This window comes from Schistocerca serialis, chromosome 7 (genome assembly GCF_023864345.2).
Source record: "Schistocerca serialis cubense isolate TAMUIC-IGC-003099 chromosome 7, iqSchSeri2.2, whole genome shotgun sequence".
Lineage (NCBI taxonomy): Eukaryota > Metazoa > Arthropoda > Insecta > Orthoptera > Acrididae > Schistocerca > Schistocerca serialis.
This window is the reverse complement of record NC_064644.1, coordinates 574,477,510-574,494,589: the sequence shown is the minus strand read 5'-3', so window position 1 is coordinate 574,494,589 and position 17,080 is coordinate 574,477,510. Positions and strand designations below refer to the sequence as shown.

The 17,080-nt window shown below is 38.8% G+C and overlaps 1 protein-coding gene across 1 annotated transcript in view; it reads right to left on the bottom strand.

Annotated features, from left to right (window-relative positions):
* The window catches only part of LOC126413258 (ras-specific guanine nucleotide-releasing factor 2-like), a 1,992,910-nt gene that overhangs the window by 190,863 nt on the left and 1,784,967 nt on the right, over positions 1–17,080 (bottom strand). The window lies entirely within an intron of this gene.

Here is a 17,080-nt window from a genome sequence, read left to right as displayed (position 1 = left end):
GGGATTACGGCAATTTAGGATATATTGCATGGAGAGTTCCCACCTGCACAATGGAGAAAAAGCTGGTGCTGGTAGAAAGGATCCAGATGGCATAGATTTTGAAACCATCATTGAAATGAAGCTGATTCTTGGCCACACTTTGTTGGTGCCCATTCATGCAGATGGAAGTTTGTTGGTTGTCATGCCCACATAGAAAGCAGCACAGTGGTTGCAGCTTAGCTTCTAGATCACATGGACTGTTTCACAGGTGGCCCTGACTTTGATGCAATAGCTGATGCTTGTGACTGGACTGAAGTAGGTGTTGGAGGGAGAATGTATGGACAGGTCTTGATCTTGGTCTATTACAAGGGGATATGAGCCATGGGGCGAGGGGTTGGGAACAGGGCTGGAATAGTGAAGGACTAGGATATTGTGTATGTTAGGTGGGCAGTGGAATACTATGAGTTTCCAGATACTGGTAGGAAGGATAATGGATAGGAGTTACTCATTGCAGGGCACAATGAGAGGTAGCTGAAACCCTGGTAGAGAATGTGATTCCATTTCTCCAGTCCTGGCTGGTACTCAGTCATGCGGCTGGATAGCGGGACTTGGGGAGGTGGTGGATGACAGGAGAGATAAGGAACTGGAGGTCCATTTTCATACGAGGTTAGGAGGGTAATTTGGGTCTGGGAAGGCATCAGTGAGAACCTTGGTACATTTGGAGAGGGTCTGCTCGTCACTACAGATGCAATGGCCATGTGCGGCTAGGCTATATGAAATGACTTCTTGGTATGGAATTGGTGGCAGCTGTGAAATTGGGGGTATTTCTGGTGGTTGGTAGGTTTGATATGGACGGAGTTTCTGATTTAGCCATCTTTGAGGTGGAGGTCAACACTGACGAAGAAGGGTTTGGTGGATTGAGAATGAGCAGGTGAAACAAATGCGGGAGAACATGTTGCGGCTCTGGAACAATGTGGATAAGACGTTCTCACCTTCAGTTCTCATCATGAAGATGTCATCAATGAACATGAACCAGGTGAGGGGTTTTGAGTTTCCTCTAGATGCCTCATGAACAGCTATTATAGGATGGTGAACAGGCTGGCATAGGCTGGTATCATGTGGGTGGCCATTGCTATACCACAGATTTAATTGTATGTGATATCTTCAAAGATGAAGTAATTGTGGCTGACAATGTAGTTGGTCATTGTGACCAGGAAGGAGGTTTTAGATTTAGAATCTGTTGGGTGTTGGGAAACATACTGTTCAATAATGGCAAGGCAATGGGCATGAGGGATGTTAGTATAAAGGGAAGTGGTATCAACAGTAATGAGCAGGGCACTGTGTGGTAAAAGAGCAGTAACTTTAGAGATTCGATGGAGGAAATGGTTGGTGTCTTTTATTTAGAAGTGTAGGTTGCAGGAGGTGCTGGTCTATGGGAGCAGAAATTCTTTCTGTGGGAGCACAGTAACCAGCCACAATGGAATGTCCTAGGTGGTTGGATTTATGGACTTTAGGAAGCATATACAATGTAACATTGTGGGGAGTGGTAGGGATAAGGAGAGAGAGAGACTCAGGGAAGAGATTCTCGGATGGGCTTAAGGATTTGTGGAGCAACTGGAAATCCTGTTGGATTTCTGGACTGGGGTCACTATGGCAGGGTTTTTAGGTGGACAAATCTGAAAGCTGGTCGATTCCTTCCACCAGATAATCCTCGTGGTTCAAAACCACAGTGATGGAGCCTTTGTCAGCAGGTAGGATTACAAGGTCAGGATCAGCGTTTAGGTGGTGGGTTGCAGTTCTATCTGGGGATGTAAGGTTAGTTTATGCAGATGTAAAGTTAGCTTGCATGTTGAGGGATTTGGGGAATTATGGTGAGTCAGGGTTCAAGGTTAAGTAATTTTGGAAAGTTAACAGGGAGTGATTTGGGGGCAGTGACGGTGGATCATGGTTGGTTTGAGGAATGAACTGAGTCAGGCACATTGGTTTTGGGTTAAATTCATTGGTAGGGTTCATGGCAAAAAAGGGTTTCTACTGTAGGGACTGGGAGTGGGGATAAAGGTAAGGCCTTTGGAAAGGTCTGATACTTCTGTGGGACTAAGGTTTTGGAGGAAAGGTTCATTAATGTGTTTTGGGTCTGTTTAAGTTCTTCATCCTATAAATCAGTTGGAGTGAGTTTTTGAGGGCATGGCAAATATAGGTCTGCAAGGCAGAGTTTGTCAGATGTATTGAGATGTAGAGGAAGTTCGGAGCCTGTTGTAGGGAATAGAGTAGTCCAAGGCAGGAGTAACTGGTGAACCGTTTGGAGAGTATTTTGAGGTGGCATTGTGCATGCTGCTTTGGTTCCTGGAGGGCAAGAATTTCAGTATGAGAGATGGGATACAATAATTTGGGATTGCAGGGCAGGACAACTTTACAGATGGACAGTAGGTATTGTAATGAGGTTTTGGCCTGATTTACATAGTTTTTGTGAGGGCTAAGGACTGGCAGAATTTGAACATATGGAGGTCATTGTAGAAGGAGGGGTTGCAGATGGAGATGGGCAATATGATGGTAATGCCGTGTGGATTCCATGAGCCAGGCAACAATCATCACCTATTCTGTCAGAGGCAGGGCTACCTGTGAATCCAGTCATGTGATATAAAAGCCCAGTGGTAACCACTGTACTGTGTTCTATGAGGGCATGTCAACCAACAAACTGTCTGTCCGCATGAATGGCTACCAACAAACTATGGACCATCCTGTTACTGAGCACGCTGTCCAAAACAACATTCTTCATTTCAATGACCAATTCCTAATCTGCACCATCTGGATTCTTTTTCCCAGCACCAGCTTTTCTGAACTGTGCAGGTGGTAACACTCCCTGCAATATATCCTACATTGTTGTAACTGCCATGACCTCAACCTTCAATTATCATTCTCTCTCATCCACCTATCCCCTTCCCTGTTTCCAATCCAGCACTGCACAGTCTTCTATTCCACCAATGCATCCATATTCTTTTTACTTTTCTTTTTTTCTGTCCTCACCCCCACCTTCCATCTGCACCTAACTGTCCTACTCTCTCTCCTTCATGTGTGAGCTGTGTTTGCATGAACATGCATATTGTCTATTTCAGAAAAAGGTCTTTTGACTGAAAACTTGCTTACTTAACAGCTTTTTTGTTTTTCCTGTCTGTGACTTAGTATCTCCACTATATGGTGAGTACCAATTTATCCTTTTCAAAATATTAACATTATTCCATCCTGGAGTTCCCATTGTTTGAGTTTTAGAAGTTTGTGATATTGGCTGGTAACATGAGAGAAAATATTGAGAAAAGTATTGGGAACTAAAAGTATAACATCGCTGGCAGAGTTTAGAACCCAAAGCCATCAGACATTTTCAGTTTCTAGAGGAACACTGTGAACAGAGAAACAGTTCAGGGATTTCACAACAAATGACTGAGAGCACTTGGTGCTAGTCAATACCCATTACACATTCTGGTTTTCTTCAAACAGATACCTCATTGTCATTTGCCCAACTGACATTACTTATCACAAAACTTACACCAAAATTATGTGTCTGGTGTGTTGCTGGGTGGGATGCAAGTCTGATTTGTGAAGAACTCCTCAGCCCCACCCCTGCAAGGTAAAGTGGGAGGGTTGGAGGTGGTAATGGTGGCAGCTTTTATCATCTGCCCCTACCTGTGTATGCCTTTAGTTGACTGGCACCTTTCTTCTAAAGGTTGTACTTCAGGATTGTCAGTATCCACCAGTCTCATTTTTATTGGCATGACATTTAAAGACCAAAAAGAAAATATCCTTGATTCCTTTACATTTGTCATTTTTATTGCCATCCTGGGTAGTTAATAAAATAACTGAAACACTTCGACAACAACATAACAAAAAGAAACATATTTCAGGAAAAAAAAAGACCTAATAGGTTACTCTTAGCCAGATTGTTATCTTACAATGTGGACTTACTGCCTTCTGTGCCAAGGCCCTCCGATTTGTTATTAATGATGTTTTTGAGAACTGCAGAAACTAATTATTCCATCTAGCAACTTATTGGCTACATCTTACCACTGCCAAGCACTCTTACTACGGTAAAACCCCTTTTTTACAGTTTCCAACAGACTGGTCCAAAAAAGTGTAAAATTCAGGAAAGTGTAAAACACAAGAAATCACAGGAAACATTACAAGTGAAAATGAATAAATTTCTCTTCCTGTCATTCTTTTTATATTGTTCAAAATGTGAAACAAAACAATTTAAATTTTGCCCATTTGAAAAATGATGAAATAATCAATTATTTTTGTTTCTTTCTAACAGCAATTAGCTCTGCTTGTCTCTTCCCAGGATACTAAGCATCAAACGCAACATCAACATCTGATGCACTACCAATGTACTGCCCAAAAATTTTAACAGCTTCCATAGCTTCTGTACTACTTGGCACAACTGGTTTTTGGTCATAATCATCATCCTCTTCACCACTCACCTCTCTTTTCCCTTGTTCAAAATGTTTGGTGATTATTCTATCTACTGTTTGCACCTCTGAAGCATCAAAATCGACATTCTCTTAAAACACAGATGATATGCCTATCACAAAAAATCTGTAAGGTCACATGAATCTTCTTCTACTAGTATTTAACAAGTATTTAAGAAGAAATTAAAATAATTTCTGAATGACAACTCCTTCTACTCCATAGAGGAACTTTTAGATATAAATTAAGAAAAAAAGAAAAAAAACAAAAAAAAAATATTTAAAAAAATAAAATAAAAACACAAAAAATAAAAAAGTTGTTATATTAACTTAAGTATGTTGTTAAATTAACTTAATTATGTTATGCATTGGAAAATTTGACTCGTTCCACATCATTACGAAATATCGTATTCATGATCCATGGAACTAGTATTAATCTAATCTAATCTAATCTTCCTGTGTGTTTTCTGTGAACTTAAATTCTGCTTTCATGAAACAGTTAGAAATAGTTAAAGGAGTGACATCATCCTTGCTTTGGCTACATTATGCATAGCATATAAAAGTGATATGGTCATAGATATTGAGTCCACACCATTATTGTGCATAAATACAGCAGTCTGGACAAGTATTTTTCTATATTTCCATTAAAATGAATGGATGAGTCCCTGATCTAATGGCTAAAACTCCCTGTACAATTAGGAGGCAGGAACACTGACTTAATATTTCTGAGTAGCCGACTGTCAGTGGGTGCTGGACATCTGTCAACAGCAGCATTATTCTCATATTTTCTGTCCCCATTTTAGCATTGAGTGCATGCATGGTGGATGTGAAGAAGGAACTGGTCATCCATGCAGTGCTGTTGGAATCATAATTAGTGGGCCGAGTTCTCACATTTTTTGAAACACCTTGACTTTTTAAATTTACCAACTACCATATGAAGTAAACTTCCAGACCCATCAGCATTGATCACAAATAAAGCAGTTACCCTCTGCTTACTTAGTTTCCCAAAATGGCATTTCTCTTCTTTAAAACATCAGGTCATTCCTCATAACATGTTATAAGGAAGACTAGTTTTGTCAATATTAAAAATATTTTTTGGATCACAACTTTAAAGATATTTTGCACTTCTTTCTTCCATTAGTCCACAGTTTCACTATCAATACTTACACTTTCAATACACAGTTGGTTGTAAACAATGTTATAAGAAGTTTTAAACCAACTGATCCAACCATTCGATGCTGTGGAGTTGACGAACCACATTTTTGGCAGCAAACTGAAGAGCCTTTTCTCTTAGTATATTATCATGAAGTGGAATTCCCAATGCTCTCGTGCTTCAAAACACTCTGATATGAGTTCATCTAAATGGTCATATACTGATGGCTGAATGTATTTATGCTTTTTTGCAATGAAACCAGACTGTCTCAAACTGTCTCACAGTCTTGTTCAGGGCTGAAGCAGAAAGTCCATGGTCCTTGCTAACTGAACTCTCAATCCAAAATGTGAATATAAACATTGTAGACTCATCATTTTTTCTTCCACAGGAAAACATTTCCTATCTGTTCCAATCATTTTACTCGGAAGTACTGAGTAAATTTACTACAGAATATGCCTTTTACAGTAGTGTCTGTTTGTTTATTACTACCAGTATGGTACTAATTTTTCATTATCCTTGTTAGAATTACAGCTCCTTTGTTGTATTCGAAGAAGCAGTCACCATATGGAAAAGGCAGGACCTAAATTTTACTGACTACTGTTAGTGAAGTTTAATCTGATGGCAAATTTTGTTTCAGATTTCTTAATTAAATATGCAGTAATCACTTATATTTTTTAGTGACAAGAACACTTTTTGTCAAGTTCTTTTCATATTTTGGCATGACTCAGAACATCTCCTGTTGACAGTCTTCTGTTTTCAACTGCAGCATCATAAATGATCAGAAGGTAATGACTCTAGCAGCAACCTTCATTCTGGTCAATGGGGGGCCGTGTTCCAACAGCTTTAATTTAATTTCACCATCATTTACACAAATAACACCACTTTTGGGTATGACCATTTCTATAATGGGCTTTGAGGAATCATTGTTATTTCTGCTTGAAATACATTAATCCCTATTAGGTGCAAGGTCTTAGGTTGGTACAACCTGATGTCAGACACAACCATTCTTCCCTAAAATGTTCCGTAACATGACAACAATTTCCACCCTTTTTTTCTCACACAGGATATCTCTCAGCTGAGTGACCTCCTTGTCAGCAAAAAGCAGTACATTTTGTGCATATTGATCTGTGTTTACAAAGACGGCAAACTTGCATGTTTTAACTAGTATTGCATTACAAGTTTTATTTACTGTAATTGTGTAGTGATTATCAATAATAAGTCTCACATGAGAACTTATATATCTTTTTAATGTGGTTCCACAAAAGGCTTTTACTTCTGTGTTTTGTTTAGACCACTGAACATGATTGGAATGAGAAAGGGGGGGGGGGGGGGGGGGAACTCCATACATGTTAGCGTGTGTCAACACTCAGCCACCGCCTTTGCGATTATCACATAGGCAGTTAGGCACTGGCTGAATGATAATGCATGTTTTCTCTAAATTCTGATTATGGCCAGCAGTCTAAATAAAACTTGGAACAAAAGCCTTTCATGAAACCACATTAAATAGATATTCATGTTCTAATGTGAGACTTATTACTTATAGCAAAATTGCTGTAAATAAAACTTGTAAGACAATATTTAGTGTTTCACTTGGTTCAGATATATCCTGGGATAGAAAGAGGGTGGAAATTGTCATCATCTTACAGTGTGTCCTGAGGAGGAATTTTTACATATGACGTCAGGTCATTCCAAGTGCATACCTAGGATGCATTAGTGTACTCCACATGGAAGTAACAATTTGTGAAAGCCTATTACAGATATGGCAGTCATCAAAAGCATTTTTATTTGTATACATGACTGTGAAATTAAAACTGTTGTAATGCAGCACAGTGAGCTGAAGGAAGGTTGCTACTAGAGTCACTATTGTCAGATTGTGATTATCATTAAGGCAGTGACTCAGCATACTTTCCCATCCTCCAAACACTATGAACCTGTAATACAGGATGCCATGACCCAATGTGCCAGCAATGAAAACACTGCTTACTGTGCTAATGGTACATTACATGACCAATAACTTTTCATAGTAGGAATACGATGTACTTATTGCAGAAATCTATATGAAACCAGAAATCTGTATGAAAATCAAGGTTAAAAGGTCAGCATTATGAAAAGGACAGTTCCTATTCAGCATATAGCAGGTCTTTGGTTGCCAAAGACTGTGGTCACATATGTGTGAGTTGCATTTCCGTGTGTGTGTGTGTGTGTGTGTGTGCGTGTGTGTGTGTGTGTGTGTCAGAGAGAGAGAGAGAGAGAGAGAGAGAGAGAGAGAGAGAGAGAGAGAGAGAGAGAGAGAGAGAGAGCAACTATCCTTTTCAAAATGTTGTCATTATTTGATTCTCGACTTTCCATTATTTAATGTTAAAGGTCATGATAATTTCAATGAAAACTAAAAATTTGGGAATTATTGTAAGACAAAATTGTAAATGATGGGAAAGTATTGTACTGAGAAAATAGGACTTCTCTTGGGACTGACAAAAGAGAATGTAAAAAGTTGGAAAACATAAAATACAGGAATATGGGGTTTTACTGTACGTTATCCATGTCAAAAATTCAATTAATAATTTTTAAACATTTCAGAATGGATTCAATGTGATTCAAAATTTTTCTCATGAATGGAGTTGACATAAAATTTTTTTTTTGTTTCACTTATCTAATTCAAGTACAATATTTACCTGGAATGTCAAAAATCTTTAACAAAACTGTTTTTATGATTGCTGTTTTTTAAAAGTGTAACTCACATTCTACTGATTATACAATGATAGATACAAATTGTTTATAAAAAGATTTTGTTTGAGGAATAACTTGACAATTAAGATTTGGTAAAACCATGTGCACTCAAAACTTCGATCATGCCAAGTGTTTGTTACAGGACTTACCCATCTCATTTATCAGTTGACAAACAAATGTCAGGAGTTCACTACACTCAGCTGGTGGCTACACAGGTAGCGGAGGCTGTGTGGCATGGACTGGGTAGTTTTTTAGGTTAGAAGGCCTCGGGAAGGTACGGGGTGGGCTGCAATCTCAAAGTGTGCATGGCAAATACAGGACGTGCTTGGATCAAGGAACAGTCGGAATTGTAGTTGTAAATTGTTGTAGTTGTGCTGGGAAAGTCCCTGAACTTCAAGCGCTAATAGAAAGCACAGAAGCTGAAATCGTTAGGTACAGAAAGCTGGCTAAAGCCTGAAATAAGTTCTACATAAATTTTTACGAAGTCTCAGACGGTGTTCGGGAAAGATAGATTAGGCAGAATTGGTGGAGGAGTGTTTGTGTCTGTCAGTAATGGTCTATCTTGTAGTGAAGTCAAAGTAGATACTCTGTGCGAATTGGTATGGGTGGAGGTTATACTTAACAGCCGAACGAAGTTAATAATTGGCTCCTTCTACCGACCCCCAGACTCCGATGATACAGTTGCTGAACAGTTCAGAGAAAATTTGAGTCTCGTAACAAATAAATACCCCACTCATACGGTTATAGTTGGTGGGGACTTCAACCTTCCATCGATATGTTGGCAAAAATACTTGTTCAAAACCGGTGGTAGGCAGAAAACATCTTCCGAGATTGTCCTAAATGCTTTCTCTGAAAATTATTTCGAGCAGTTAGTCCATGAACCCACGCAAATTGTAAATGGTTGTGAAAACACACTTGACCTCTTAGCCACAAACAATCCAGAGCTGATAGAGAGCATCATGACTGATACAGGGATTAGTGATCACAAGGTCGTTGTAGCTAGGCTCAATACCGTTTCTTCCAAATCCACCAGAAACAAGCGCAAAATAATTTTATTTAAAAAAGCAAATAAAGTGTCACTAGAAACCTTCCTAAGAGACAATCTCCATTCCTTCCGAACTGACTATGCAAATGTAGACGAGATGTGGCTTAAATTCAAAGATATAGTAGCAACAGCAATTGAGAGATTCATACCTCATAAATTGGTAAGAGATGGAACTGATCCCCCGTGGTACACAAAACAGGTCCGAACGCTGTTGCAGAGGCAATGGAAAAAGCATGTGAAGTCCAGAAGAACGCGAAATCCCGAAGATTGGCTAAAATTTACAGACGCGCGAAATTTGGCACGGACTTCAATGCGAGATGCCTTTAATAGGTTCCACAATGAAACATTGTCTCGAAATTTGGTAGAAAATCCAAAGAAATTCTGGTCGTATGTAAAATACACAAGCGGCAAGACACAGTCAATACCTTCGCTGCGCAGTGTTGATGGTACTGTTACCGACAACTGTGCCGCTAAAGCGGAGTTATTGAACGCAGTTTTCCGAAATTCCTTCACCAGGGAAGACGAATGGAATATTCCAGAATTTGAAACATGAACAGCTGCTAGCATTCGTTTCTTAGAAGTAGATACCTTAGGGGTTGCGAAGCAACTCGAATCGCTTGATACTGGCAAGTCTTCAGGTCCAGATTGTATACCGATTAGGTTCCTTTCAGATTATGCTAATACAATAGCTTCCTACTTAGCAAGCACATACAACCGCTCGCTCACCGATAGATCTGTACCTACAGATTGGAAAATTGTGCAGGTCGCACCAGTGTTTAAGAAGGGTAGTAGGAGTAATCCATCTAACTACAGACCTATATCATTAACGTCGGTTTGCAGTAGGGTCTTAGAGCATATACTGTATTCAAACATTATGAATCACCGTGAAGGGAATGATCTATTGATACATAATCAGCATGGTTTCAGAAAACATCGTTCTTGTGCAATGCAGCTAGCTCTTTATTCGCATGAAGTAATGGCCGCTATTGACAGGGGATCTCAAGTTGATTCCGTATTTCTAGATTTCCGGAAAGCTTTTGACACCATTCCTCACAAGCGACTTCTAATCAAGCTGCGGGCCTATGGGGTATCGTCTCAGTTGTGCAACTGGATTCGTGATTTCCTGTCAGGAAGGTCGCAGTTCGTAGTAATAGACGGCAAATCATCGAGTAAAACTGAAGTGATATCAGGTGTTTCCCAGGGAAGCGTCCTGGGACCTCTGCTCTTCCTGATCTATATAAATGACCTGGGTGACAATCTGAGCAGTTCTCTTAGGTTGTTCACAGATGATGCTGTAATTTACCGTCTAGTAAGGTCATCTGAAGACCAGTATCAGTTGCAAAGCGATTTCGAAAAGATTGCTGTATGGTGTGGCAGGTGGCAGTTGACACTAAATAACGAAAAGTGTGAGGTGATCCACATGAGTTCCAAAAGAAATCCATTGGAATTCGATTACTTGATAAATAGTACAATTCTCAAGGCTGTCAATTCAACTAAGTACCTGGGTGTTAAAATTACGAACAACTTCAGTTGGAAAGACCACATAGATAATATTGTGGGGAAGGTGAGCCAAAGGTTGTGTTTCATTGGTAGGACACTTAGAAGATGCAACAAGTCCACTAAAGAGACAGCTTACACTACACTCGTTCATCCTCTGTTAGAATATTGCTGCGCGGTGTGGGATCCTTACCAGGTGGGATTGACGGAGGACATCGAAAGGGTGCAGAAAAGGGTAGCTCATTCTGTATTATCACGTAATAGGGGAGAGAGTGTAGCAGATATGATACACGAGTTGGGATGGAAGTCATTACAGCAAAGACGTTCTTCGTTGCGGCGAGATCTATTTACGAAATTTCAGTCACCAATTTTCTCTTCCGAATGCGAAAATATTTTGTTGAGCCCAACCTACATAGGTAGGACTGATCATCAAAATAAAATAAGAGAAATCAGAGCTCTAACAGAAAGGTTTAGGTGTTCGTTTTTCCTGCGCGCTGTTTGGGAGTGGAATGGTAGAGAGATAGTATGATTGTGGAACCACAATGCCAAGCACTTAAATGTGAATTGCAGAGCAGTCATGTAGATGTAGATGTAATATTACATGGAATTTACATTTTTACACAAACTGCTTGGATTACCTGTGTGAGGTGGAATGGTATCTGTAAATTACACACAAGGTGTGATCAAAAAGTAATTTTTGTCTTTCTTAAACTATCTTTGTTTATTCATCAGCATCATCAACTTTGCTCCTTCAAAGTGATCCCCCCTCCAGTATAATACACTTGTGCCAGCACTTTTTTCCATCATGGGAGCACTTCTGGAGCTCACTTTTCATTACTGTTTTTAGCTCGTTATTTGATTCAGTCTTTATCTCATGAATGGTGGAAAAATGATGTCCTTCCCTGGATCTCTTTAGTCTCAGGAACAGAAAGAAGTTGCAGGGTGACACATCCAGTGAATATGGTGGATGAGGAAATATCACTTTTTTCTTTATTTTGACAAAAAAATAATGAACAAACATTGAGATGTGAGCAGGATCATTACTGTGATGCAATTTCCATGAGTGGTTTTGGCACAATTCCAGTTGTTTTCCTCAGACAGCTTCATACAAAGGCACATAACTTCCAGGCAGTATTCCTTATTGACTGTATAACCATTAAGGGAATAACACATAACGAACTATCCCACTGTAATTGAAGGAAACAGTGACAGGAACCTTCACATGTGACCAAACTTGTTAATTGATTTATTTATTTATCTTTTTTTTTTTCGGTCCTAGCTCTTCAGGTAGGTTCCACTGTGATGACTGGGCCTGGTTTCAATGTCATACCAATATACCAATGTTTTGTCACCTGTTATAACCTTCTTTAGAGGTTCTGGTTCATTGTCGACTTCATTCAGCAACTCTTGGGCAATGTCTGTGAGATATAATTTTTGGTCAAAATTCAACAATTTCAGAACAAACGTTGCTGCTACATGTTTCACCCCCAAAACATGCAAAAAAATTGCTTGGCATCAGCCAAAGGATGTACTGACATCATCAATAATCTCACTTATGGTGATTCAGCAATTTTCCAGACCCATTTTCTTTATTCCTCCCACATTGTCATAAGCAATTGATGTGCTAGGGCATCCAGGGCAGACATTGACTTCAACATCTTTTCAGTCCACTTTGAAATGTTTATAACATTCATAAGCTCTTATCTTGCTCATGGTAGACTTGCCAAAGGCCATATACATCATTTTGAATGCGATGCTGCACCTCATTCCTCTTTTCAAGAAAAATTTAATGCAAATTCTTTGATCCATCTTTTGTGTAAGTAAAACTTTGCTGAGCACACAAAAACACATATAACTTTTTGATTGTTAACAATAAACTAAACATTCAAAACAGCTGAAAATGCAAACATACATCAGGAACATGAGTACCAATAAGTTAAAAAAAGGTTGAAAATAAGATTTGTGAAGCCCACAAAATTAAAAAATCCCCATTATTTTTGATCACATCTCATTGATGGCCACTGTGTTTACAGCTCTCAGCTGAAATCACCCATTGGTTCTGTCAAAACTGCTACCATCTACCCAGTGGAGGCTGCATCCTCTAAGCAGAAGAGTGACAATTGGTTTATGATGTGTCTCCCACAGATATAATAATGTCTCTTCTATACTAAAAGTTTCAGTTCCTAAACATGTATTCAAAACACATGTATTCTGCTTCACTGTAGTAATGGAGTCATTTATTAGTGACATAGTCTCTTCCTTTCACCTCTGTGAGATGGAAGAATTAAATAAAAATGTGGACAACTGAGAGATGCTGAGGATTCATTCAACCAGTGTATCATGGGGAACTTTTTGTTTTCTACTTTTAGTTGGAGGCTTGATTTAGTTTGAGTCAAAGTTTTCTATGGCTTTTTGAGTTCGACTTGTGGAGCAACTTCAAATGGAGAGTTATGGTCTATCAACAGTGGGGTTATTAATAATTTCAATCTGTAAGTTGCACTTTGTGTTGACTAGTTAAACAATCAGTGTGTCAGTTCTGAGACTTGTTATTTCGAAACATCACAAAGTATGCTAAAAGTCACTATAACACAGAAAAAAAAGAGGAATCATTCATGGTAACAATCTATAAGATCTAAGTTATGTTGAAAGACTTCCCATGGTTAGAAAACAACTGCATTATACTCAGTAAGTTTGCATGTGACTTTTACAGTTGCTTCAATCTCTCATACCATGGAGTCAATTAAGAATAGACAGAAAATACCAAAATGAAGCTGAATGATTATTCAAATGAAAACTATTCACCACATAGCAGAGATTATGAGTCACAGATAGGCACAACAAAAAGACTGTCACACATTAACTTTTGACCAGTGTACCCTTCATCAAAAATAGATGACATACACACACACACACACACACACACACACACACACACACACACACACACAAACACAACTTACATACACACGACTGCAGTCTCTGGCAACTAAAGCCACAGTTGCCAGTGACTGCAATCATGTGTACGTGAGTTGCATTTGTGTGTGTGTGTGTGTGTGTGTGTGTGTGTGTGTGCCATACTAGCTGAAAGCTAATTTGTGACAGTCTTTTTGTTATGCCTATCTGCGACTCAGCATCTCCACTATATGATAAGTAACAGCTTTCCTTTTCATAACATTATTCCATTCCACCCTGGATTTTCCATTGTTTGATTCAAGTGAAAACTGGTAGAGAAAAAGTAATAATAAGTGTGTAGTGTTATAGAAATACCAAAATCTTACATTAAAGGTACATTTTAAAAGTTATCAATACTATTACATATTACAAAGAGCTATATGTGGAGACTATACGTAAATATGTAACCACAATGTTAAGTATATGCGTGTGTGTGTGTGTGTGTGTGTGTGTGTGTGTGTGTGTGTGAGAGAGAGAGAGAGAGAGAGAGAGAGAGAGAGAGAGAGAGAGATCCATGTTGTGACAATATCGCAGGATATGGAACACGTCGGAAACCTATGGTAGCACATAAAAACAAAACAAAATGATTTCATATTACAGTAAAAAGGTTCTACTACAGAAAATAAATTTTGGGAGATATAAATATTACAAAATAATAAGGTTAGAGAAAATAAATATTGCAAAATATGTGTTTACCATAAAAAATAGTCAGGATTACAAATGTAGATTCGGGCATATTTTTGCATTTAACAATACAATAAATGCTAAATTCTTTAGTTCAGGAACTCTTCAATTGTATAAAATAATCCTTGTAATAGGAACTGTCCTAAAAAAATTTTATACAAGAGCTCATCTTCTACCAAACACTTAATTCTTGAAGGGAGGGCATTAAAAATCTGACAGCCAGTGAAATGGACTCATTTCTGTACAATACTTAGATTTTCCTATTCATAGTGGACACCATTATTCAGTTTAAAAATGGATTTTTCTTTCCTTATGAAGCACACCAAAGAGAATGTATATTGCACAGTGGATGTAAGGATTCCAAGTTTCTTAAAAAGATTCCTGCATGTGGCTCTAGGATGGACTGCACACATGATCCTTATGGCTCATTTTTGTGCACACCGTACTTTTTTAGCCAGTGACTGATTACCCCAAAATATAATTCCATATGCCATAATGGCTTGAAAATAACCATAATAGGCTGCCTTCATGGTTTTCATACTTCTATAAGAAGAAACAATGCATAATGTGAACGTTGCTGAACTCAACCTTTTGAGAGAGAGAGAGAGAGAGAGAGAGAGAGAGAGAGAGAGAGAGAGAGAGAGAGAGAGCATTATCGTGTTTGATGGCTGATTTGATGCAGCTCTCCACCACATTAGTCTATTGTACATCTACATCTATGCTCTGCAAACCACCATGAGGTGCATAGCAGAGGGTATGGCCCATTGTACCAGTTATTAGGGTTTCTTCCTGTTTCATTCATGTATCGAGCAAGGGAAAATGACTGTTTGAATGCCTCTGCATGTGCAGTAATTATTCCAATCGTATCCTCACGGTCCAAGATGAGTGATACATAGGGAACTGTAGTATATTCTTTGAGAAAACATTTAAAACTGGTTCTTGAAACATTGTTAATAGATGTTCTCAGGATAGTTCACATCTATCTTCAAGAATCTCTGTGACAGTTTCCCATGGGTTAAACAATCCTGTCACCATTCATGCTGCCCTTCTCTGTATGTGTTCAATATCCCCTGTTGATCTTATCTGGTACAGGTCCCATTCACTTGAACAACATTCTAGAACCAGTCACACGAGTGATTTGTAAGCAGTTTCCTTTGTAGATTGATTGACCTTCCCCAGTAATCTACCAACGAACCAAAGTTTACCACCTGCTTTACCCACAATTGAACCTATGTGATCATTCCATTTCCTATCCCTACAAAGTGTAACACCCAGGTGTTTGTATGAGTTGGCCCATTCCAACTGTGACTCATTGATATTATAGTCATAGTATACTACATTTTTTCATATTGTGAAGTGCAAAATTTTACATTTCTGAACATTTAAAACAAGTTTCCAGTCTCAGCACCACTTCAAAATCTTATCATGATCTAACTGAATTTTGATGCAGCTTTTCAGATAGCACTTCATTATCGATAACCACATCACTGCAAAAAGCCTAATTTTACTATTAATATCATCTGCAAGGTTATTAATATACAACATGAACATCAAGAGTCCCAAAACAATGTATTCTTTGGCAGAACTGTGAACCACAAACGCTGATTTGCTATGAAATAAATTACGCATCCAAAACATTCATAATGGAAAGTTACAAAAATATAGTTTCCTAAGCATCCAAAAATTCTCAAAACAACCTGTTTCTCCAGTAACCATATGATGAAATTAGAGAACTATTGTTTAGAATGGGGATAGGCCTACTTTTCCCAAAAATTTTAAAGGGTCACAATTGAGTTTCATCCTATAATTAACATTAACAGTACAAGTTTATCGTGGCACTTGCAAATGTTTGAAATTTCACAATATACCAAAATAGAAATGGGTACTAATACAATGAATGAAAGATTACACAGAAATGGTGCAAACAGTACAATTTGTGTATCTAGAACTTTAAATTGCCACACAATCCTGTGCACATGGCCTCACGGGATTTTTCAATTAGCTGATTCTGTGCACGCTTCTATACTGGGATGCCAAAGAAGAACACTACAGTATGAGTTTATTGCTAAAATATGCAGGATCACCAAAGCATGTCTTCTGCGTGATGCAGGTGAGAAAGCAGTCTATTCAGTACAAGTTTCCCAAGCTCTGTATAACCACTGCATCATACACTCCTGGAAATTGAAATAAGAACACCGTGAATTCATTGTCACAGGAAGGGGAAACTTTATTGACACATTCCTGGGGTCAGATACATCACATGATCACACTGACAGAACCACAGGCACATAGACACAGGCAACAGAGCATGCACAATGTCGGCACTAGTACAGTGTATATCACCTTTCGCAGCAATGCAGGCTGCTATTCTCCCATGGAGACGATCGTAGAGATGCTGGATGTAGTCCTGTGGAACGGCTTGCCATGTCATTTCCACCTGGCGCCTCAGTTGGACCAGCGTTCGTGCTGGACGTGCAGACCGCGTGAGACGACGCTTCATCCAGTCCCAAACATGCTCAATGGGGGACAGATCCGGAGATCTTGCTGGCCAGGGTAGTTGACTTACACCTTCTAGAGCACGTTGGGTGG